A 26,106-nucleotide genomic window follows, 5' to 3' on the forward strand; every position below is an offset into this window, starting at 1 on the left:
CTCACACTGTAGGCCTCTCAAGGTTTGCAATAAAATTATGAATTATTAGTTAGTTTGAATTGTGCTTCCTCTGGGATACAAATATAGCATCTGACTAATGTAAACAAAAATAATTTAAGAATTTGGCTGCTAGTGCTAGCTTCTACTGCTTGTGTTTAAAAACAAGAAAACATCTTGCAGCGTAAAAGAAGGACCTAGTTAGATGCTGTTATTTTTTTCTATCTAATGCTCACTTAAAATGTGCTTACGATTATGTTTAAGGGAAGAAAGCCAAGTAGAACTATTAAGTTAAATATTCGAGGTGGAGAAAAACTTCCGTGCCCTCTAGGGGTCCTTAGAGGTACGAAAGACAGAGGAGCATGCACTCAAATTAAGACTATTTCAAACACAGTCACTTTTGATTATAAATATAAATCTATTTTCTCTCATCCTTACTTTTGCTTTGTTTTTTTGTTTCCAGAGATGGAACACGTGTTCCCTGTACTCAGCTCCTGCTTGCCAGCCGCTGGCTCTAAGGAACCAGCCCAAAACAACTCAAGCTGTTGTTGACCCCACTTACCCCTCCTGATAGCAGGGGCAGGAGGTGCAAACCTCCGCCTGCTCTTCAGCTGTTGGACTTCAAAGGTATGATAATAGCACGGGTATACCTTCATCAGCAGTTTAAAATCATGGGTTAAGTTGTGGCAAGGGCAGTATATCATAGAATCATAGAATGCTTTGGGTTGGAAGGGACCTTTAGAGGTCACCTAGCCCAACCCCCCTGCAGTGAGCAGGGACAGCTTTAACTGGATCAGGTTGCTCAGAGCCCCGTCCAACCTCACCTTCAATGTTGCCAGGGATGGGGCCTCCACCACCTCTCTGGGCAACCTGTTCCCGTGCTTCACCACCCTCGTTGTAAAAAATTTCTTTCTAATGTCTAGTCTAAATCTATTCTTCTTTAGTTTAAATCCATTATTCCTTGTCCTGTCACAACAGGCCTTGCTAAAGATTGCCCCCATCCTTCCTGTAGGCCCCCTTTAAGTACTGGAAGGTCGCAATAAGGTCTCCTCGCAGCCTTCTCTTCTCCAGGCTGAACAACCCCAACTCTCTCAGCCTGGCCTCACAGGAGAGGTGCTCCAGCCCTCGGATCATTTTTGTGGCCCTCCTCTGGACCCGCTCCAACAGGACCTACTCCCCTGCAATCCTCCTGTTAAAGGGCAGAAGGGTGGAGCAAATAGCTAGAGTTCGTAAAACACCGGAGCAAGATTCATCAGCACCCGTTCAGTCAGAGCTCATAAGGCAGCACCTTGACTTAAAAGCACTGCTCTCCGCCACAGGCAGACCCATCAGACTGGCTGATTTGTGCAGAAAGAGTAAGAATAGCAAGCATATGGTACACATTATATAAACCCAAAAAAATCAGACAGGCTTGACCCCGTCACTAATACAAGCATCAGCAAATTAAGAACGGGTGTAAATTCAGAGCATGCCTTGATTGAGGCTTTTGTTTTTCTGTACCCACCAATGAATTAACAGGAAAATGCAAATAATCCCCTGCATTAACACACTGATAAACATGTCACTGTGACTAAATCAACAGATACTTTGAAAAAAAAAAAAAAAGAGAGAAATTCAAACTCAAAAAAATGTAAAAAACCCCAAGACATACAATACTGTAAACCCAGAAAGACTGATTTTCTTTCTGGACATGAAAGAATAAATCTATCAGATCAAGTGAGGTGCCACGGTACTAGACAATAACAAAATCATACACAGTTACATATGGAACAAATTGCCTAACTCTGATCTTAATAGTATAACCCTGGATTTTGACAAGGAGAATGCTAAAGATAGGTAAACAACTGAAACACAGAAGAAAACACAACATGGACTTACCAAAGTAGACCATACAAGATAACACACGATACTGAAGTACTTCAAATAAGGCAAGAAGATAACAAAGTGCACTGACAGGAAGCTTTTGCTTGGGAAAAATTACTGCATAGTCTTTAGAAGATTCATATTGGGAACAGTCTTAAACTTTTTTATTGAAGAGCTCAGCAAGAATTAGGAGAGCACCAGTGAGATGTGATGATAACACAAAGCTGGGAGATACCAGGTATATACAGCTAGAGCTATTTTAAATAAACTTCACTGCTACTGTCACCTTCTCTGCTCCAACTGCTCTATGGCCCAGCTACTTGCAGCTTCCACTTTCATTTTACTGGTAGCCCCGCTTCCTCTCATAGGCTCATGTCTCCTACAGAACTAAAGACTAGCCAACTCAGACATGTATGCACACTATGCAGGCAAGGTAACTCCAATAAAGAGAGGGAAAGCAAGGGGGGTATTGATGCCATTAGTCAAAACACCTGGTGTAAGTTCATCTGAAATACTGTCTCTGAGGAAGCTGAATTCCTCCTGGAAGAAGTGCAGAGAAGAACCTCTAGGAAGATGATCAGGGTACTAAAGAGCCATTTGATAAAAGGAAAATCACCCTGGAGCAATGCCCAAAGTGGGTTAGCAGCAGAGTGGGAAAAGAACCATTTAGGTCATCAGAAGAATATCATTCTGAAGAAGATTAAAACAACCGAAGCAGCTGATGGCACTGGAAGAGTACCTGAAATAGTTAAGGACTATGCATGATGACTGACAAACTTACCACCCGTTCTATGTTCTTCAAACTAAGAAAATGCAAATGAGTTTTATTTAACCAGCAAAACCGAGGACCTGAAGTCATGGAGAATTACTGATTATTTGGATTGGCTATTTGTGTCATTTTACATTTTTAATAATACAATAAATAAGATGATACTAAAAGTTTGGTCTGTCTGTAGCACTGTAAGAATCTATATGCAGAATAAATCTGCATCCCCCCTGACTTAGTAAAAGTCACTAAAATCCTTATATTCAAGGATTATTAACTTTACCCTCAGGGAAGGCAAGTTTCTGATGAGTCAAAGATGTTATCAAGTAGCTCTACCTCATGAATCTGTTATTTCAAAGCACTTTGCCAGGTGCCACCTAGTCTCCTTCTACATCGTTAGAGAAAGATTAGTTAGGAAGTAGTGGTGGGCTAAATCAACCACACCTGCTTTCCTCTATTTTTTCTTGGCTCACTTATTTGGAAAACATTTATATTCTTCCCTATTACTTTTAATTACCTGTAAGTACAATCAGCAGAGATACTAAAAATAGGGATTGCACCAGATGTACACCATACCGCATGATTTTTAATTTCTGAGGGACAAGGGCCATTAATGGCAACACACCAGACTCTCTTTTTTGCTTTGACAGAGGACTTTGAGGGCGACTTTCATAAGTCCACCAGACTTTTACATCTCTTTGCTCTCCACCTTAAGATCAAGCTAAGCAATTGTTCTGACAATTTATGCAATTAGCAGTTTTAGATAAATAATCCCTTTCGGAGCAAAAGGAAGGATTCTGTGGAAACAGGGCAGGAAATTTTGACAGCTCATTGTGTTCCCAAGTGAAACAAACAGGGTGAAGGGAAACGGCAAGGGTACAGGTTCTCCTTGGCTACATTGGGCTGAAGATGCAAGGCTGGAACATTTGCAGCCGCAAACACAAAGGGCTGCACCCTCGCTGGAGCCAAGTTGCCACGAGAGCTTCCAGCAGGGATATCTCCCAGGGGCCGCCGCGCTCTTGAATTTTACTCTGTCCTCATTAAAACAGACAAGAAAACAAACCACGCGAACCAAAGCAACATGCAATAGGTACAGGAGCCTGTGTGGCGCATGCTGTGACTGACATGCACAACAGCTTATAGTCCCAGGAAAATCGGATATGGGGCAAGGACCACAGTACTACTGTGGCCGTAGCATCAGCGTGATTACAAGATGGGCAGAAGGGTTAAGAAAAAATGAGGCAGCTCGTAGCTGCCTGTCACATCTGGAGGAAAAAGCCATCTGCACCGAGGAAAACAACTTCTCCAAGACTTGCCTGAAATGATGTGGGATTCAATTTCACTGAGCAAGCACAACAAATTAGGAGAGAAAACAGGGCCATAGCTGTGACAAAACAACAGAGCAGCTTCATGCAGCAGAAGTTAGGACCAGCCACCACATTATTGATTTTATTTAGTACACAGCTCCGTGTGGTAAGTCAGGAATACCACAGCAAATTCACAAGAGGTTACAAGTATTTATTCTAGTCAAGCTTTTCTACAATTTTCATCCAAATATTTCTTAAGCTGACTGTTTTTGGACACATACTGCAGTGGCTGAGTCCTTTCCATGGAAAACTGAGTGGCAGTAGTAAGGCCTCTTGTGGACTCCATGGACCCCCTGGCTCCTTCACTATTTCAGTTATGAAAAGGCTTGGGATTTCTGAGATGAAGGAAGATGAGTTGTTGATGTTTTAGGCATCATTCTGGTTTTGGTGGAAAGCTTTCTAAAAGAGGAAGTGTTGCTATGTAAAAGTAGCAAACTCAGATGAAAAGTTAGGTTAAAAACAAGTAGAATAACTGGAATTATTTTTGATTTGAAGACTTCTAATGCTTGTTCATGGTGATTTGTGCTTGTTTGGATTGTTTTCATTCTGTTGTATTAGTGTTATCTTGTCTGCAGAAAGCATCTTATGCAGATTTCCTCATGTCCATAAGATCTTCAGTGAACAAGAACATCTCCCCTGAACAGACATGTCGAGACTGATGTTTGAGGTTACAGAGACAGGACGACTCTCCTTTCCAGCAGGAGAAAACTGGGGCAGCTACCGCACTTCATCAATTTGTAAGTATTGAATTTTTAAGCATGTAAGTATTCCAAAATACGAACTTTTCTGTGCCATATGATGCACGGTTCTACTATTTCTGGTAAGAGTCCTAATGAGCTCATAAGTAGTGATTTCATCCGATGCGTTCTGCAGTTTCATTTCAGAATGCTCTGCAAAGGCAGGTAACTGTCGGTACTCCTTTTTTACAAAAAGGGGATAAAATGATGGTGTCGAAACCATCATTTGCTTTTGTAGATTTTTTTTACACAGAAAATAACTTAATTTCCCCTGCAGTGGTCCTACCTTGTGAATGAATTATTTTTATTTATTTTTTTTACCAGGCAATTACTTGAATTTCAGCTATTCAAAATTCCATCTCCAGACCAGCAACAGTTGCAGATCAAACATTTCACTCATCCTCTGTTTTCTTACAAAACTGTATTTTGGAGTGAATGGTGGTTCTTACGCTCAACATAAACTAGCGGCACTGCCTGACTGTGCCTGCCAACTGTAATTTCTGCTATCCTTTACTGACCAAAATCCATGCAACTGCTGTATCTTAATCTCTTAAACAATATTATCACCACTGCTTGTGCCAATCAGTAAAATGCAAGAAACAGAAGCTGACAATCTGTTCATAAAACGCTCCTCAACGCTAGAAGTCTCCTGGTAAGTTTGCTTTTGCACTGTTCATAGCCTGTCTGGATATACAGCCACAGGAAGACCCTAGGATCCACTGGTGTGCCTTTAACAGCTGGTCCATTCTGACAAATGAACATCTAGAGTAAAGGTAAAGGAATATTTTACAGACACTCGTGAAATCCTCCCTTAAACTGTATCAGATCACATCAGTAACTGGAGAAAAGATTGAACTGAAATATCTTGAGGCAAAGCTATTACAACATGCAGACTTTGGAAAAAGTGCTTGCAGACAACTGAAATCCAAGAGGATGAAAAAAATTCCATAGAGAACCAGGCAACAACAGTCATCAGAAATTCAGATACTGAAGCAGTACCCATATTACCCTCTTCACAGACCTGTTTGTTCTTGCATGAACAAATGCAGAGCCTGCAAAACTAAGTAGCTACGTCTGGCTGAAAAAATGGTCAGAGTCGATTAGGATAGACAATCCTTCATGTTCTAAAGAAGGTAGCTTTCCAAAATGTCAATACATTATATTGCACTGGAAACGCTTTCAATTTTTTCTGAGTTCGATAACAGGCTACGAATTATTGCCTTAAGGTCAGATGTATTTCACATACTCATAGGTGCGTATTGGGTTTGCGTGGCAAAGGTTTAATTCAGTGGAGAGGTGCAGGGGCCTCCGCCCAGTGACTAACACTTACAGAGACTGAATTGTCCTTCAGAGTTGCATGGTTCTGACTTTGACCGTGAGTCGAGCCTAAGACACCTCTGTTCCTAAATTAGGTGCCACAGTTATGAGCACAGCATAGCAGGGGAAGAATCCGAGACCTTGCCTGTGAGGATCATACTCAGGCACCTGAGACCACACCAAACCTCTTATCTGTAAGTATGCTTTTCACTGTGATTAGCCCTGTGACTGTTACTATTTATTCTGTAATCAATATAATAGACGCATACACCTGCAGTTCACACCGATGCGGGCACACCCTCAAACACATACTGTGTACGCTCGTACGGTGCAGTATTATCTCACAGTGCAGTTAAACAAAAATCAGCACTTGTTAGGCAATAGTAATTGGAGTACTGTTCTCTATAAAAAGAAATAACTAGCTCCTTGATACTACTGTGTGATAATTACTCAACTATCAGTATTTTCTAGCCAAAAATACAAAAGTTTATATAGACGTTTACATAAAGTGCTAAACCACAGGACACAAAGGGAGACAAACACAGGACAGAAAGGGAGCATAAGAACACCAGCAAATTACACAGACCTCTTATTCACATAAAAAATTTTCATTTTAGAGACATGAGAAATTCAGATATTGGAGTTTGCCAACACGAATTTTGCAAAATTCAGCCAATGGTTTTCATGTGCAGAAGAAAAGACAGACAAACGTTGGTACCTAGCAGCGAAGAATAGACAGTTACTGAACTAAAAGCAGGAGACAGGTCTTGGAAAAAAGAAACCAACGAGAAAGCACGGAGACTTGTACAAATACAGCTTTATAATTGCAGAAAACAGAAGTCATCTATCACCACCTCCATACCTGAAAGGAAAAGTTTAGACAACCATCTTGACTTTGGTAAAGATTTTGCTTGAACTATATTGTAACAAGCTAGCCATCTACTGCTATCTAGGGGGATGAACTCACTAGTAAAAGATGAAAATGAAAGCTTGGGAGAACAGGCAGCGAGGAGGAGACGTGACTCTGCTTTTTTTTTTGAGCGATCCATTTATAATTCCCATTCTTGCCTGCAGTTTCTAGTGCTCACAAGCAGTAGCATACGACTGATGGCACCTTGAGAGTCTCACTGCTGCTGTGGTCCTGAACGACAGCACTTTGGCTGACCTGAGGCTTGTTATACTGCTGCTGCTCAGCGGGGTTCAGGGCAGTAAAAGAGGTCCCAGGGCATGTTACTGGATCAGGAAACCAGACTTGCACTGCTCAGGATCCTCTTAGTAAACTGGATATTACCATTTCTAGTGCTAGTGCTAAGAACCACCTGTCTGTATTTTGAAGTTTTTATATTGCATTATTGTTGGGGCTTTAGTCTTTTCTCTCTCCAAATATTGATCACTGACTTTCCAGGGAAAACGTATATTAATATAGATAGGGCACTGAACTGGCTTGATAATGCTTGTCTTCCTAAAGGGTTAAGATAGCTTGTAAATTACTCTGCATTAGAGGATGAGAGCTATGTTAGCAGAATCAGCAGAATTGCTATCGCTGCTATTGCTCTAGGGCCCTGCTGGGAAGCGGCAAACTTACTGGTTTTATCAGGTATGAAACTGAATCTAAAATAACACCTTAAAAACTAAAGGATACATCCTGAAATGTTAAGAGCTGTAATAAAAGTAGTAGCAATAGCTACAGCATGATCTTAGCAACAGGTAGTAGGTTGCATTACCATGGCAACGTTGAAGATAATATCTTACTCTCATGCTACTCCCATCCCTCTCCCAAATAAATTACAGCATAAATAAAAACACATTATTAGTTATTTAAATTGTGCTTTTGGATTCTAGGCTTCCACTAGACTCCCAACTATTAAAATAACATTTATTTAATAACAAACTTCTAAGACTTGTATGCTTCCAATTCCATATACACAAATTTCCAAAATAGGTTAAGTAGTTTAATATAATGACTTTCATTTTGTGTAAAAGAAAAAGCACAAAGAATCTGTGTTTTGTCCAAGACCAATGCCAAAAAGAGGTATACAGTTCAGATCTCTATGCATAGTGCATTAGGTCGAGCTACTTCTATTGCCAGTGCCCAAAAGATATGATTTTCTTCACTCATCGTTACACCCAGACCCTATTTGCCTATGTATTACAACTTCAAACTGAATTCGGTCAAACATCTACACTTATTCTATTACATGGATTTCTGATTTGAGCATTATCAATGCTTTCAATGCTTCTACTGTGAGAACACAACCAGACTCCTTGAATCCGCCAGTGAGGGTTTTGCAGTTGAAGAACAGATTCTTTTTCTGCAGAAAGTTGAAGTAATTGTTGAGCATTTATTCAACCAAGTTTGCTTTACTGTTCTGCGTTCTCATTTCTCACCTACCTATAGTATTTAACTGATCTTTTTAATTAACTGATTTTAATTAATTTGGGGGCTTTTTATTCTACAATTTCCTCAAGAACCACTGTTTGTAAGTATATGCATTTTATGGGTTGCATTGGCAAGCTACCTGAGCCACAAGGCATCCTTCTCATTTTCTGTTCAGGCACTGTTACGTAGACAACCTGAAACTAATTGATACTACAATCCACATGTACCTCACATATCCAATGATTAAAATTTTATGTATATAATTAATTTATGTAAAATAACAATTGATATAATGACATATATAGTAATAGAAAAATGCTGGTAATTCCTAAGTGGAATAGAACAAATGGAGCTTGCTTTGGGAAACGTTCAATAATTTTAGATTAAAATTTTTATTTCTGAGAGAGGACTCTTGGAATTAAAATGTGGTATGGCAATCATAAGCCCTGAGCTCATTGCCTGGATTCCTATGGAACAAATAGTTTCCTTTCCATGCCTCAGTTTTCCACTTCTGTGTTTTGTTTGTCCTGTGTAGACAGCAAGTTCTCTAATGTAGGGCCTCAGTGGTTCAACTGCATCTTCTACTTGCAGTCCTGGTCATGGTTGCTACATTGCCATAATACAAACCCTAATGATGTCTGCTCTTTGTACTACCAACAGTTAAGTTAGACAACATTCAAAGAAAATGAACGCAGAGGGTTTTACTCATGCCATCAAACCAAAATTTCCTTTCAACTCTTAACAGGAGACTTAAGAAAATTACCCTCTATTTCCACAGCTTTGCCCACGACATTTCTACACCCTCCCTTTCCAACGAAACTACAAAAGATAGGTGTTCAAAGCCATAAGTAGTAATACAGCAATTGCCATTACAGCAACACATCGCCTACTTCTGAAATGCTTAACATCCGCCAAAACCTAAAGTCTGTCAACAGTTTTTATGCAGTGGCAGTTTTGCTTGTGGAGGAGCTGAGTAGGAAAAGTGCAAGACCTTTGGGATTTACTCCCTTTTCATTTTGTGCAAGAATTGCGTGGCTGCTATTTGCCTCAGACAGGAGGAGACTCAGTCTCTGCTGATGCAGCCTGTCTCCCTGTATCTAACACTTCTGTCTAAAGATCGTATGGTGCTTGCACAGCCCTTTAAGGTACGTCAGTACAGAGTCAACTTTAGAGGTGAGACACAATAAAGTAAATGAGTCTCAGTCTTGTGCATTAACCACAGGATGACCCTTCCTCATCAGTCTCTGCACGTTCTTCACTTCCTCTTTGCCAACTCCTCCCTGCACTATACGTGTCTATTGTATATATATACATATATATTCCTAACTCAGGTGTGACCCTTCTTCCTCCCCTTCTCTTTGACACACTGGTAATTCAGCCTGCCCTCTACTCACTGCCTTCTACTGAGGCTGGAGTACTGCACGGCTTTTTACCAGCAAGCCCAGCGGTATCGGCCACTTACTCCTCCGGATGGGGCTGCCCCAGGAGTCTTCACGGCTGGGAGAGAGCAATGAAAGGAAGGAGGACAAGGCAGTGCCGAGCGTTGGCTCGGCAGCACAAGAAGGTGCCTGTAATACCTTGCAGGAGAAAACTTTACTCACCACCTGAAGCTTTGCTCTGATTAAGAGCTTTATCTACACACAAGACTGCAGGAACAAATGTTTGAGATTAAGGATTTGACTTTTGTTTGTACATTGCATATTGCAATAAATTCTTTTTTGTATTCAAAAGCAGTATCTGTGGCCAATAGCTGGGAACCTTCCTTCTTATTGGTTTTGAATCTGATTTAGTTTCTCTGTAGAACATACAAATACCTCCATAACTCAGTGAATTGTTGAGCAATAAGGCAAGAGAACTTTGTCCAAAATAAGCACAGGTAATCTTAGTATTATTTGCTTATTCAAGATGAGTGTTTCCTGAGCTAGCCCACATCTTATCATGTAATATTTCTTCATCAGAAAGTATTATTGTGATAAAACCCCCTTTTTCTTGTAAGAATGTTTTTCTATTTAGAAAAAATAAAAATGACATATGTAGATAATATAAATATTTGGAGTGGAACCTTTTTCATTTTGATGCTAGACACAGGAATAAAGCTGCATAAAGTTGAAACTGAGCTTGACTGTTCTACAGCTTGCAGAATGTTTTTCTCTTCCTGTTTTTTACACTGTATTTTACAAACAATTGATTGGATCTTAAAAAAAAAAAAAAAAAAAGACAAACCACCAAATCCAGAACCCCAACCTGGCTAGAATTTAGCAAATATGCTACCTCTTGCACCTAAACAGATCATTAATCTAGACTGTCTTTGCTACGTACTATGCATTTAAAATTTAAAACTTTAGAAAAGGGTGGAACAAGAGAAAGTTCTGGATCAACCTCACATTACTCAAGCACTAGCCTACTCTCTGTGCCCCATTCTCTGTTACGGTTCAGTTGCGTTAAATATTTACTGTCTAAAGTACAATTAAATAGCAGTTTACCTTCTTTATTCACTGCACATTCTTGAGAGGTGAGCATGAGCTGGCTCAAAGAAAAGTAATTAGCTACATATTTCTCTAATTACAAAACTGTTGATAAACAAATCTAATTAGGTGCTTGCCATTGGCAAAGACTGGTATTTGCCCAGAACGTGGTTTTGTGCTTCCCCTCAGCTGAGTTGGCTGAGCACCGACCGGGACGCCAAGCAGCGGCAGGAGCAGCTGGTGCTGGGCTGCTTCCCCAGCAGATGTGATGTGCTGGCAACCACGGCTTCGCTGAGCCCAGCAGATGTTCCAGCTGCTGACAGGTAGCCTCTGCCTGACTTGTTCTGGTGAATAGGGGTTTCTACCCCAGCTCCTTATTTCAGAAACTGCAAAACCTTAATATCTGAAAGGAAGGGTGACTAGCAAGATCTGTAGAGAGGGTTAAACATAGCTGACTGTACCCAGAGCCCCTTTCAATGATTCTTTACATCACCGTCTCCTTCCCTCATCCCATAATTATGTACACCTAGTCTTGATTTCACTGTGACACTGAAGTTATGAACGGCAATGCCACATAAGGGATGTGCACCAAACACTACCCTTTGGGAGGAAAGGCCAAGCATACCTGAAGGGAACCCTGTCTTGCCCTGGAAATGGAAATGGATCATGCTTGGCCCCTTGCTGAGGAGGACAGAGAGCAGGGGAGGGGGAGTATTTTTCTCCTTCCTCCTACTCTGTACATCCTTCCATGAGAAGTGAGGGAAAAAAAATGGTTTTCAGACAGCGAACTACTGGCTGCTCAACCTTTGCAGCAATACGTGTTTGTTTAATAATCTTCCAAAACTACCATGAATGGACAGAAATATGAACCAACATTGTAAAACCCATACTACTAATTAATCTGCTAACTGGCCTAACCCAGAAGTCGACATTCATGGACCACTACGCTGAAGCTACACCTAGAGGCCAGGTCTGCAGTTTGGGCCCACCGCTGGTGAAAACTTTGCCAAAGCTTTATCTCTACTGTGTCAGCACCAAGAATGCTGCTGGCAGCACCCCACGCCCAAGGCAGCCAGCGAGGCTGCGGTCTGGGGACACTGGCGGTCCAGAGCGTGCCGACACCGCACCCCTTCTGGAGGCCAAGAGACCCCGTAAAAACTTCCTATTTAGTGTCCTCCAATTACTTCATCATTTAAGAAGTGTCACTAGTAAATATATTTAATTGTGCTGTCTACATCGCTTTTTATTTGAAGTTAACTAAACCCCCTGCTAAATACAGAAAAACAACAAAACCAAACCAGCAACAAAAATATTAATATTTCAAACAATTTTACATGAGAAACGCCAATTTATCTCACTGACAGTGTATGCTGCAACACTGCCTTTCTCCACAACTAGGGCTGAAAACAGAAGCTGAGGCTTTTGTCTCCTGTGTTTTAACACGTTCTTAGGGAATTCAAATAATTGCTAAAGTCTTTCAGAAAGAGGAGGAAACTGTGATCTAAAACTTCTAATACAACAAACAAACAGACTTTTTTGGGTGGAGGCAAAAAATACTGGGGATGTTTTTATAAATCCCAAAGGAACTATAAACTGTACAAACAAACAATAATTTAATTTTGTTTTGTCTCAAATTTTACCTTTAAATTACAGCTTAGCAACCCAAGAGTTCTGCCTCAGATATTCATTGAACAGATCCTTTCCTGAGCAATCCAGCTCCTCAGGCTCCTCCTCAAATAGTATTTTAAAGGAGAAAGCAAGACTGCTTCAGTATTTGCTTTTCACAGACCCCTGTAAATTCCAATAGAGAATAACTCTGGCAGAGACTTTTTTGGCATGTGCGTGTGAAGGCATATAAAAAGTATTTCTCGACTCATCATACTCTTGTGCAATTTATACTAAGCAGAGATTTTTTTTGTTGTTGTTGTTGTTGTTCTGGGAATTGCAAGCCGTAACACAGAAAAAGCAGTAAGATTACTGTATTTTTCTTCAAAGCAGATCAGCTGGAATAAACATGTGACTATATCTTAAAGTAACATCCAGAAAAAAGCCATGTTTTTCCTAGACTCTACCTTAACAGTATATTCAGTAGCTAATGGTTACCAAAGAAAAATCAAGAGCTGTATGAAAAAATAATCTTAACTAGTTAGACTCTACGTACAAATGCTATCTAACACAAAGTTTCTGCAAATTAGCTTTTGAAGTTATTATAGAAAGCAATTCAGAAACTCTACTAGAAAACTCACAAGAACCTTCTCTCCCCAAATATTTGCCTAGGTCTCACTGAACCAGTGAAACACCTAAACACTTGAAGATTTTGAAAAAGTTAAATTTTAATTTGGTTCTACACTGAAGAGAAAGTCCATGATGATTTGTAAGAATCAGCTCATCATTATCACATTACTGAAGAATGTCATAAAATTCTGTCTATAGTTGTAAAACTGAATAATGTTTTGGACCAGGCTCTAATACCAGGTGTATATTACTGAGAAAAATGCTGTTCCTACACAAGTGTAGCAAGGTAATGTACACTGTATTAATGGGTGTTCAAACACAGATCCTATGTCAACTACATTGAGAAAAACACTGATTTAAATTCTATCAGCAGACAAACACACGCCCCAAGTCCTAACGAAGAACGTGTATTCCACATCACCTTAAAGTAAGCTTCCTGGTTTATTCCTCCCCAAAACCTAATGGCTGAGTAATTCTCTGTCCAGAATGCAACAGGATCCATTGCAGTACAAAGGGATTGTTATAGAGAAAAATAAATCACTTCTTCCAGCACTATCTTATTTGTGTGGCAAGTATACTGCAGCTGTGAGCTCATACTTCAGGTTTGTTGTTTCAATATGAGATGTTCCTATTCTCTCCGTTTTTATGAAATAAAGCTCAGCAAATGTTTTTTTCCTAGATCTAGGAAGGACAGTTTTTCCTAGATATCAAGGTATCAAGTACTGGTGCATTCAGTCCTTGTGTTGGCTCCCACGGTTGCTCTAAGATCTGCTGGCCCATCTCCAGGTGTCTCAGCAGCCTTGGACGCGGATGGCTGCTGGGCAGAGAGATCTCATCTGCACAAGGGCTGGTGGAAGTGGTTTCAAGTGGTTACTCCCCACAAGGGAGTTGAACAGCCTGTCCTGCTTTTTCACCTGAAAAGACCAATCTCATTTACCTGAACTGACATTCCATTTGTATATAAAAGGGGAAAAGATTTCAACTCTGCGGAAACTGGAATGGGGTTCTGGAGGTGACTCAGTCGCCTTCCCGTTTTTTGATCTTCTCTGTGACCTCATTTTCCTAGCTCAGTAACTGACATCATCACTGGGGCTCCTGGAAAAGTAAATGTGTTGGTCTGGGGTGGTGTTGGGAGTAACAAGAAGAAAGGGACAGGTTGCCCTGAGCCTTCCACAGAAGGAGCAACCCAGCCAGTGGTCCCCCAGGCCCCTGAGACAGGGGCAGCAGTCACTGTTCCCAAATCTTTCTTTTTCAGAAGCTGAGTGGCTGCATCTGCATTTGGATACTGCAGAGTCTGCAGGTGCTGCAGGAACCACTGGGGTCAGTGAAAGAACAAAAGTTGTTGGGGGGGGTGGGAGGTGGAAACAACCTCAGGCAAACAGGGTCCTATCATAATTATAAAGACACACTATTCTGTTTGCATATTACTGAGAAGTCTTGACATTTCAGATCAGAAACTGAGCTGGAAATTACAACTTGAAAAAAATCACATGTATTCAAGATCTTGAGCCAGCAGCCACAGAACTCCATCTCCTGAAAACAAGCAGTGACACCGTGCATTCCTAGGGCAGTCATGTCAGGCTGCATGGGCAATTCAGCAGAGACCAATATGCTTTTCAAAAAAAAGACCCAAAATTCACTTATTATCAAATTTTTCCCAGTCAGGTAAAAATCTGGAGTGGAACAGACAGAAATTGCAAGAAATTGAGGTTAATATTTGCTTTCTACGATGGAATATATGTAACTGTTAGCAAGAAGTAAGCCTTGTATCCATCCTCAACATACTAACACATACAAAGGAAAAATATGGTATTATACACTAATACCTATTGGAATTCAGAAGATTCTGGCTACAGAATGTTTGTCCTGAATGTCTGTCCTTCAGGTATGGAACCTCCCCGCCACCACCACCTTTTTTTTTTTTAATCAGTCTAATCTGATGAGATACGTGATGGAGAAACTGAACCATGTTTTGGTAGGGTAGGAAATTACTGCTTTGAGCAATACCTTGTCTAGCAGTTGTAAAAGGTAGGATATCAGATTTTCTTTCTCTGTAAAACGAGCTTCTCAGAGAAAAGCATAGGTAGCTAAACCAGTACAGAGGGTGTTATTTGAGTTTCTTCCACAACTACAAGGTACTGGAAAAAGAAGCACCTTTGCCAACAACCTCTGTAGCACTACCTACCATCATCAGAAAATGCGCATGCTTATAAAGAGAAATAGTAGCCATAGTACAAATGTTTTCTTTTCACTACATTTAGGAGAGGGTTGAGGGACCGGGGGGAGACCAAAGGCAACTATTCTGCATCTTTCCCCACCGTTTAGTTCAAACTTCTTTCCTTGATTCTTTTCTCCAAGATTTTACATGCTAAGTCTTACCATATTTTGTGCTGAAATCAAATAGATCTTATTTCTCACAAAACTCTATGTCATCTAATCAATAGTGGAGCACATAGTGTTATAAGAACTTTTCTATAAATATTAACATTACATACAGTAAAAACAAATACTGAAAAACCCCTCCTATATCATAGGGTATCTTCAAATATCTTCAGAAGATTTCATATCCTACTCTTTGCAGGGCAATATATCCCCTGACCAAAACAGGCTTACATATTTGATAGATTCTGAGAAGAAATTCTTTAACAATCTTAATTCTTTCATCTTTACAAGAGTAATAAATAGGACAGGTGGTAGAAATATATTCCTTTTCCTGAAAGCTATTCTGCACATCTGAGAAAGCTTCATCTCTACCCAATTTTCAAAGGCTTTTATTATTTTATTCAGTATAATAAACTTTCAATAAGACCTTGTGTTTTTCTGTCACATTGGTATGAATTCTTACCCTACTTAATGAATTTGAGGGTTTTTTCCCCTCCCAGTGTAATTTTTTTGAAATAGCAGGCACTTAACATTTCAGATTTATCATAATTAATTTTATACCCAAAGACTGCCAACGATATGTGTTTGCTATTCTATTGCTTTTAAGAGGAAAAGTGGGTTTGTATAAACAGCCCTACATCATCTGCCTGGCAAGCTCTCCGCTCCATCTGTGAGCGGCCTTTTAGTTTGGAAGTTCCTGCCTGATTGCTGCAGACAGATGTTCTCCTGCTGTAGCTGTAGACACCATGGAGGCTCCTCCCATGTTAATTAACCAGCTTAGAGATGTTCCTTTCCCTAATTCAAAAGTCTGAAAAACCTTATCTACAGTGGAAACACAAGGTCTCACCTTACCTCCAAAGCCATGTTTTCCTGAACGCAGTGTTTCTAAATATCCCCTCTAGCTGTTCAGTGGCATTTTCTTGTCAGGAGACCTCCAGATAACTTACCTGTTATTATTCTGTGTTGTACAGCTCACAGTAGAACTTTTCTATTATTATCTGAAATTTGTCCCCCTACCATGAAACCATACTGCTCTGGGTATACATACCTAAGATGTTACTAGTCTGCCAATATGGGGGGAGTGAGAACTAGTCAATTCACATAAATGAAATACATATAGATGACAAGCATTCTCCTGTTTTCTTTAATGGTATTACAAATACCTTTGCTTTCTTCCAGGAGGAAGGAATTTCTCCTCCTTAAGAGCATTGATTAAACAGCCTTGCAATGAGTTTGCTAACTTTTCTGTATGCTACTTTGTGTAGCTATCAGTCATCTTGCTCGATCAAAGGCTAGACTTGTAACCTGCCTACTGCCTTCTCCCTCCAGCACGGACTGCTCAGGAAATATTTCCCCCAGTATTTGGGGGAGAGGAGATTGTGCACAGCAGCAGTCCTCACATTCTCAGGTATCTCCTTCAGACCACTCTGTAAATGCACGCCTTATAATGACACAATAATACATCTGTCTTTGCTTCATATAAAAAAGGGCTTTTCATCCCTTTAACAGTTACTGAAATACTTCTTATTGGCTGACCTTTTCCACCATAATTTACTAAGCCTCTAGTCTTATTTTCTTTGTCTTCAGGACATAAATCCACTCCTCTCATAAACATAAACCCGGCCAATGCTTTTATAAACCTGTTGAGTATCATCACTTACAGTAGGAAGTTCATTGATGAAAAATGCCTTTATTTCTCTGACATAGGAGAGAATCATCACCCAGGTTACTTTTTTCAATCTCTTTAATAAGGCCTCATCTTCTTTTACTTTTCCTTTATGTCTTCACCTTAACATGTACCATAGCAAGGAAGGCCCAGTCGGCTCCCACCTTTGTTAACCCTTCAGTTGTACATCCCACCCACCTGACCCTTTCCTCTTTTCTTTTTTTCCCTTCTTTCCCTAACATGGAAGTTCAGCCTAGCTTGGTGACAAAGATGTTTAACCTCTCCTCACTCAAGCAGTGGTCTCCTTTTCAGATGGTTTTGGGCAACTACGCTGAGAGACCAGCATTGTACTATACTTGCTAGAGATTACTTTTCACTAAAGTAGCCACCTGGGACAGTGCCTGAAACACTCTTACGTCCTCCCACACGAGTCAGAAGGCTCTAGGTCTCTCTTGAATTTTCTTGAATTCAAGAAGAGGTTGCCCACTGAGGCTGTGCAGCCTCCACCCTCAGAGGTTCCTAACCCCTGGCTGGGTAACAACCTGAGCAACTGGGTCTGAGCTCATGAGCCTGCTTGGAGCAGCAGGCTGGACTGGAGACCTGCAAAAGGCCCTCCACCTGTGTGGTTCTGGGGATTTTAACTCGATGTTGGGGCTCTGGGCTTGTTTGAGAGTAGAAGGTGGCAGAGTTGCAGGCAGCTCTTGTGTGATTCTTTACTGCTGCAGCTGTTCCTGTTTCTGGAAAGGAAAAAAAGTCTTGCTTTAAACATTTAACATGATCTTCCTTCTCCACTTTGGGAGAATTTTAAGTTACTACTTTCTTTCATGAATCTGTATCTCCACCATATTCTCTGAGAGTTTTGCTCCTAACGTTTCTCCACATTCTCCAGGTTGCTGACCCCACTAATCACTCTTTCTACATCAGATTTAATCCCAGCAAATCTTATTTCCGCTGAAGATTTTGAGAGAGTTCATTTCTGAGATTAACCTATCGAGACTATCCCGGTAGCAATGTCAATTTAGTTTTCATCTTTGCTTTGGCAGGAAGCAGAACAACATCTTGAACCCTAAGGACCTTGCCTGCTGAAAGTTAATGTTCTCCTCCCTGAATTTCTTTTGGGAAAGCTGCTTCTCAAACTGTCCCCTCTTCTGGTGGTCATTCCACGTGCACAGGCAGCACAGGCAGGTCGGCAGGCTGCAGACAGCCCAGGCGCAGTGCTGTGCACCATCGGGTTCAGTGGAGGTCAGGGTCCAGGCAGCCATTTGTGGACCCGTCGTAGATTTTGTCCCCATCAAAAAATTCAGCACCCCTCTTCTCCTCCCCCACCATTAATTTTTTTGTTTGTTGATACTTCCTTGTATGTTCTGTGTTCAGACGGTACCAAAAAATGCCACTTTAATATTGATCCAGCTGCATTAGGAATGGAATAGGCCAGAAATCCTGCGTTAAGTGTTAATGTCTGTTCAGAGCCATTGAACGGTCAGGCTGCCAAATTCCTGATGAGAATATGGTTGTTATTAAAACCCTATCTTCTCATCTACAAGATCTTACTTGAAGTTCTGTAATTGCTAGTTTTGGGGACACATTTCACACCACAATTTAGCCTCATGTTCTCTGAGCCAAAGAACGTTTGTTTTGGCCCTGCGAGGCATTAGGCCTTCAACAAAGTGCAGGTGGGTGGGTGGTGGTGTTCCAAGTCTCAGCCCCTGTCGCTCTCTAATTGTTCAGATTTTATTTATGTTTTGATTTGGTAGTAGCTTTCCCACAGCCTCTTGCATGCACTCATTAAGCTGCTGAGGTGCATGCAAGATCTGGCTATACAGGATGCATATATCTTGTTTCCCAGATATTTCTCACCTAGAGGTGTCTAAAGAGCAACTAGTCACCAGTGGGATAAAGTTTTGAGCAACAGTTTCCCTGACCAACACAAGTACTGAAATCCACTACATGTATTTGCAGAAGTAATTCAAACCTTGTGACAGAAGTTCCTGCTCCTACTCCCTCACCTCAGCTGCATGACACTGAATCAATACTTTGTAACTGGAACTATTCAGCTGGGCAGATTTACGCCAGTAATTTACAAGACTTTGAAAAATAAAACATTCTCAGGTTTCACTTGGGCATTTGGCATCTTTCAGACAACATGCTATCATAAGACATTACACCATGCTTTGATCTGCTAAGTCTCCCATGCATTAAGTGATTTTTAGAATGCAACTGCTTCAGAGCACATGATCTTCTTTTTTAAGCTCCCACAGTTAAAAATAAATGCTTTAAAACCCTGAAATAGATAATATGTGCGATGTATCTGATAGCAAGACCAGTAAAGATGAACGCCCTAGTCTCATAGGCTAGAAGTCAAAGACAATTCAAGGTAGCAGCTGGAGAGAACGGTACTGAACTAACATGTATTTTACTCAGCTTGGCCAAGTCATCTCTGCTCTTCTCTGTATTATCAGAAAGTTCCTGCCCCTGAACTGCCTCCAGTGTTTTACTGCTGCAAATATTTGTGTGTCGCATGTCAGCCATGATGAAAACTGACTTATCTGAAAAAAAAAAAAAGCAAAAGCAATCTGGTACAAATTTGGCTCTCTCAGCCACATCAGTTTCCCAATTATCACTTGGCATCAGCACAGCGATGAGAACCAGTGAAGTGAACGTCGCCACTAGAAACATTTACATGGCAATTCTGTGCAGGAGTAAAACCCAAGTACTCTGTCCTTGTTTTTTTTTTAAACCACAGCATAGATCACACACATCAGTTATTCTAACAACAAACTATTAATGCACCACAATGATCCAGGACTTCTCTAAAGGCTATACTGGCAAAGTAATAAGTGGCAAAGTTGGCCATGAATTAAATCAGACTGGTGTAGCATTTCAGCAGCTGGGTGCCTGAACAACCCCCCAGTGGGAAGAAAAGCAGAGCACAAAGAAAAACGAAATATAAATGTATAGCACATTTTAAAGATTTTTAAGATGTGATGTCTCCCACAGCAGTGAATCGGTGAGCTAGTCAAAATTATTTCAGTGTAAATTTTTTATCACGGGAAACAAAGATTTAAACACTGTGAATATTTCAGGAACATGCCCCTTTCCCAAAATTTTCTTTTACAGGGCAATTCTGAGATGAAAGACTTTGACAAAAAGATTGAAGTCAGGAAAATAAACTGTCCTCTCACTCTTCTTTACACTTTTATTCACTGGGAAAACAGATGTTTAGGGATAAACCGAAAGAAAACACATATGCCCTGACCCTGTTATGTGTTCAAGAAACACTGAAGATTTTTTATGTGACTAGTGATTAAGATCACAAAATTTGTAGTTTTTTCAACTAGTATTGTGATGGGTTGCTTTCCTTCGCAAAGCCTTCTACAAATGGTCAGATGGATCCTGGCCAGTCCAAAATACAGGAAGAACACCAGCCTTTTCCAGCTAATGCAAGCGAGGCATGAATGTAATCTAGGCTCAGTACATTCTCATGTAGCTGTTAAATATAAAATCCATTTCACAGATGGGAAACCAATGCTGGAAACTGAAACAGACTTCTGAGAATCCACGGTTTTTAAACCATCAAGCCCAAGCTCCTTCATGTCAAACATTGCTCATCCTTTACCCAATTATAAATTAGAAGATTTCATTTAAGCTAAGCTGTTTTGGCCTCCAAGAGACTTCTGCACTTCAGGACAGAGGTGGAGAACAGGGTGGCACCTCAGGTTTTCAGTGCCCGTCATCCCTACAACAGGCAGACAAGTGACGTGCCCAGATGACTGCAGCAGACAAACAAACGCAAACCATCATGATCCCCAAATGTGACTTGTTTTAAAGTAAATTCATGCTGAAATTGGAAAAGGTCCTGTATTTATACTCAGGTCACTAAACGATCCTACAACATAGCTCTGAGTTTCCACGACACAAAATGTCACTACAATACACACAGCAAGGTGCAGGGCTGGACCCGAGTTTTGGGATTCTCCTCATGCAGCCCAGTGGAGGGGCAGCTCCTGGTTCTGGGCTCCGGGCCACAAATAGGCAGCTTAAGTGCCGTGTCCTAGTGCCGCTTGCTTTTTCCACTTGGATGCAATAAAAGGTGAGTCTAATTGCAGGTGCAATTGAAGCCTTCCATCTATCAGGTCAATGCACACTGCCCTACAGTAATTTTTCACCATCTGTAAGGCAGAGGCAGGAGACAAGTGGCATTAACTAAAAACCACTCATAACTAAGGGAATTGCTCATACAGAGAACTGAAAAATCAGATGAAAATTAATAGAATAGCCAGAAGCAAACAGCATTATGTCCTTGAAGCAAGGGAGCATTCAAATAGCATCTATTCCATCTTCATAAGCTATGGATAATTATCTCTCACTAGAGTTTTGAACCTTAAATTACTAAATTTCATTAAACCTTCTCAGACCTCAGTATAAATACCACTGTAGAAATAGGATGTCTTTCCTCTGTTGGAGGTATTAGTCCTGAGGAGGTCACATTGCTAAGTAGAAAAGAAGTCACTTTGAAAAAGAACTTGCACATTTGCTGAGGCAAGACAACAGGCAGCAGTCAGTATATACAGCATGGATCCTAAATGGCTGCAACGTACGCAGTAACAGGTTACCGAACAACTGAGCAAAATGAAAATGGTAATGAACACGCACACCCAAAATATGCAGCAGGCACACAAATGCTGCAGTAGAGATGGCTGCTATAAAAGATGTAAATGCAAACAAAACACCCCACTGCCTAGAACATGATGTTCTTGAGCGTGTCATGGGTAGTGTGACATCTTTAAAAATATCTCATTTGTTAGGTACAAAAGATGATATGTAATTACTTCTTCACAGCCCTACAGTAGGTCCAACATCCTTCCTCCTTTGTGTGAAAAATCTGCTAGTCGACTCTGAGCCTCCATAATTGTTCTCCATTAGAAATGATTTACATGATATTACAGCTGTCACTGAATGTCAAGGTAATTTCCCTGTTTTCTTTCTTTGAATCCTTTTAGAAATTCTAGTTTAAAAGAGTACCTACAGTAAACATGTTCTAACAGAGGATACTGCTAAAGAGAAAAAAAACCCTAAAGGACATGAGACAGTAAGTTTGAAATATCTTGTCATTACAGAATTGACATTAATCAGTTCTAGCTATGAAAACTTTGTATTTCTTTTTGCACCCAAGGAAACATCGTGAGGAGTGAAGAATTCAGTTTGCTTATCTGACAAAGGCACCAGGACAGGGTGGGACAATCTGTCACTCCACTTGGAAAGTCAGTAATGTGAGGTTTTTAATTCATGCGGCTTCAGTGCTTCTCAAAAAACACAAAGTTTATTTTCATAAAAGGCACTTCTGAGGATTACCTGCCAAAAGTGGCTTTAAGTTCTGCAGGCCTGGAAACTGCCAGAAAGAGAACAGGCCATGAGTTGCCTCCAATTTCCAGCTGCAAGCCTGGAGAAGAAGCAGGCGCTGGAAATGCAGGCTGCCTCCCACATCAGTCCCGCTGTCGGAGGCGCGAGGCACCGTGTCCATGACATGATAAGCTGGCAGAGCAGCATGGAGCTAAAACGTCCTGGCTGTACACACACCTGTGAGACACCAGACCCAAAAAAGATGTAGCGTAAGCATCCTCCCATCAAAGGAGCTGTTCTAGGTTACATGGGATAGACTTGAACTTGGGGGGTACAAGAACCCAGGCTGCAGGTACAGCTTCTTGGTGGGTGCGACTGATGCAGCTGATTATGGTGGTGTTTGCAACAGATTTGTTGAGTGTCTTCTCAAACCCTAGAGACCCCAGTTATGCCCTGCATTTTCTTAAAGTGTACTCAAAACCAGCACTGCCTTCGCATCAGGAAGATTAAGATTCTGAAAGAAATATATATGACAGTGCTTTATAATGCCCTTTAGATACGGAAACTGCACAGTTTGGAAAATCATAAAAGGCAAGAAGAATGTATTGGCTGACACAATTGGACCACTGCTTTTAAAATTGTTCCTAAAGCAGATTTAGACCTTGGCTGATTTTTTTAGTATGGGTGGCTCTTTAATTTACACTTACTAAAGATTATTCAGGAACTACTTAGGAAAGCATAAGTGAACTTAAAAAGGAGTAAGATCCATTGGAAATCTGCCCTGGGCAGATTTGGTTTCATTTTGAATAATCCATCTTTCTTCCAAACACAAGTCCCATTGATTATCACTACAAGGAAATCTGCTTTCCTTTAAAAAGTAATTAAGAATAAGTTGGTTTGCGTTCATTTCTCTGTAGCCAAGTCTCCATGTCATAAAACAACGGCTACCATTTTACACTCTTGGGTGAACTTCTCAGGGAGATTAGTAGGGAGTTTTGAGGGCTCTGCTGGCACAGAGGATGACGCTCTCTGTTATTCCTGAGGATCGCACTGCGAATCAGGACAGAATCACGCAGAGGGAGCTAAAAGGGAGCAGCTGCAGCCGCCACTGACCATGCTGTGACTGAACAAGAGCAATTCACTCCTAACGGCTCTGTGCTGTCCATAAGGACCTATCAAGAGTAGCACATCCTCCTTGGAAAAAAGATTAAAAAATCTGTCAAGCAGTAATTTTTCAAATAAAATTACAGAAACAGTTCTTGGAGGCTTCAGACTGCATTACACATCGTTTGTCCCTAACAACCAAAGAAAGTGGGGAAAACAGTGCGATACTATTCTGTGCTGAGGAGGGAGACCAAAAGGAAAGCAGAAGGCTAGCACTGTTTTAAGCTGTAATTTATTACAGATTAAAACAAAACAACACAACAGCCCCCCAACCACAAAAATTAAAAACTACAAACCTCCAACACAGTATAGATATTTCCTCAATGCTTTAGCACACAGAAGGAGAATACCATTTATCCAGAATCAGGAAACTGTCCAAAATCATTGTCAACAGTTACACAGGCTGAGAGAAACTTATTTCCCCACTTCAAATACTTAGATGTAAACATTTGCATGTGGGCTCCCATTACAGTCAAAGCCATAAGTCTAGAGAAGAGCCTAGAGAAGCATTCTCTTGACTTGATTTCCACTGGCTACAGCAGGAACTTCTGTACAGCAGGAACTTGCATACATAACTTCAATACCTTGAAGCATCTTAACTTGGAGCTGAATCACTGACCCCTAGTGACCAAGAAAAAAATTCTCTAGAAGGACAACTGCAGGACAAACTGTATAGAAAGGAGATAATTATGTTAAATGCTGGGGGTAATTTAGAATAATGTGTAACATTCTATTAGATTCACCTTATTTTTTGTGGTAGGGATGCGATGAAATATTTTCAAATGTTATCTGACACAGATCTAATTGGATTTAAAGGCTGTTAGTTCAACAGTAGCAAGGGAAAAAAAGACATCTAAATATGTTTTCAGCAGAAACCTATTTTCTGGATATTACCCAAGAACACCTTAGCTTTCACTATGCTTTCTCATTGTAAATTCATACTTCCCCAGTCTTAACTCAGGAAAACCATAACATACAAAAACATTTGCTTTTCATAGCAAGCTGTGTTTAAACTTGACTAATTAAACTAAACCCCTAGCAACCAACTACTAACAGTACACAACTCTGCTTTGTGAAGTCAAAACTCAGAAACCAGTCATGACCACAGTAATTATATAACAATCGTGGTCAAATTCATTGAGCTACATAGTATGGTGCCCATATCTGAATTTTTATTAACTTATAGCTTACCACAGTTCATTAACTACCATTTCATACATTCTTGACTAGCAATATGTGAGATGCTCTCAGGCTGTACAAACCCATTGCAAGACAGGAAAACATCCTTTGTCAGCTTGCTTAAATCTCTAAATCTTTGCTATCTGAAACTAGTGAATACTAATTTAAAGGCTCCTGTTGTCTTTCCAAATTCAGTCCCACAATGTAAACATAAAAATCACCACTCTTGTGAAGTATCTAATACTCCTACTTCACTGCACCCGCACAGCAGCTATATGCAACAAGAGAAGATGAGGATTTTCAACAATAAGGGAGTAAAAAAAGGATCTTCGTAATATGTGTGTGGGGAAAGTGCAATTTGAATCAATATGACAGTTTACAGCTAACTGAGAAATGCTATGATCGCTTAGATGATGTTCAGTGCGTTTTCATATACAGATCTAGTTCTGCTTGCTTAATGGAATCGCACTAGAATGAACAGCTTTCATTGCTGGAGATGTGGTTTTGCTTTAATTTCTTGCCTTTAGATGGAGTAGGCTAATGGAAAGGCAGTATTTTTGGTCTCAGCAAAGAGTCACAAAGTTAAATCACATTTTGGCTGGACTGGAAGTATTGAGGAAATATTCCATCTCACAGTATTTTTGTTCAGTTTCTAATAGATTTTAGGTAAAGAACGTTAATGGGCCATGATAAAATTAAACAAACCTACCATCTTCCGTTCAGGAGCAAAATTGCTTGAAGACATTTCTCTACAAGTACACAAATTAACATCTATGTTATCACTATTCCAAATACATAAGGTAGACTGCTAAGGCAGACCACTTATTTTCGTCCAAATCCATCCAAGGATCATGTAAACAGGCCTTGTATGATCCACAACCTTCATGTCCTCAAAATAATATTGAGATAAGACTTCTTTGGAGGCTTTTGTGTAAGCATACCTTTCAACTGTTATGGGCCAAACCCAGAAACTAGGGGAAACAAGTAAAGTGCTAGAAAACCCAAAAAGCAAAGAAAACTTCATTTCAGGTCTCAGAAGACACTGTTCTCACCGTGTGGTTTATCTGCCTTTTGGGGTCCCCCCCTGCAATTTCTAAGAAGTGGGACTAAAATAAGAAACACTAGAACAGAATATATTCGAACCATGGGTGCGCCTGCAACAGGAAACTGCATTTCGATACAAATTTTGCAGAGGCACCTCTTGTGACAGCAAACAATTACATTCCTCTGCTTTTCTGAAACTCTGCG

The 26,106-nt window shown here is 40.5% G+C and overlaps 2 protein-coding genes across 2 annotated transcripts in view; one reads left to right on the forward strand and one right to left on the reverse strand.

The window, feature by feature from the left end:
• The window catches only part of MTFR2 (mitochondrial fission regulator 2), a 486,796-nt gene that overhangs the window by 67,023 nt on the left and 393,667 nt on the right, over window positions 1-26,106 (forward strand). The gene's annotated exons all lie outside the window — the stretch shown is intronic.
• PDE7B (phosphodiesterase 7B) overlaps window positions 1-26,106 on the reverse strand; it is an 81,871-nt gene that overhangs the window by 36,453 nt on the left and 19,312 nt on the right. The window lies entirely within an intron of this gene.

This window comes from Pelecanus crispus, chromosome 3 (assembly GCF_030463565.1).
Source record: "Pelecanus crispus isolate bPelCri1 chromosome 3, bPelCri1.pri, whole genome shotgun sequence".
Lineage (NCBI taxonomy): Eukaryota > Metazoa > Chordata > Aves > Pelecaniformes > Pelecanidae > Pelecanus > Pelecanus crispus.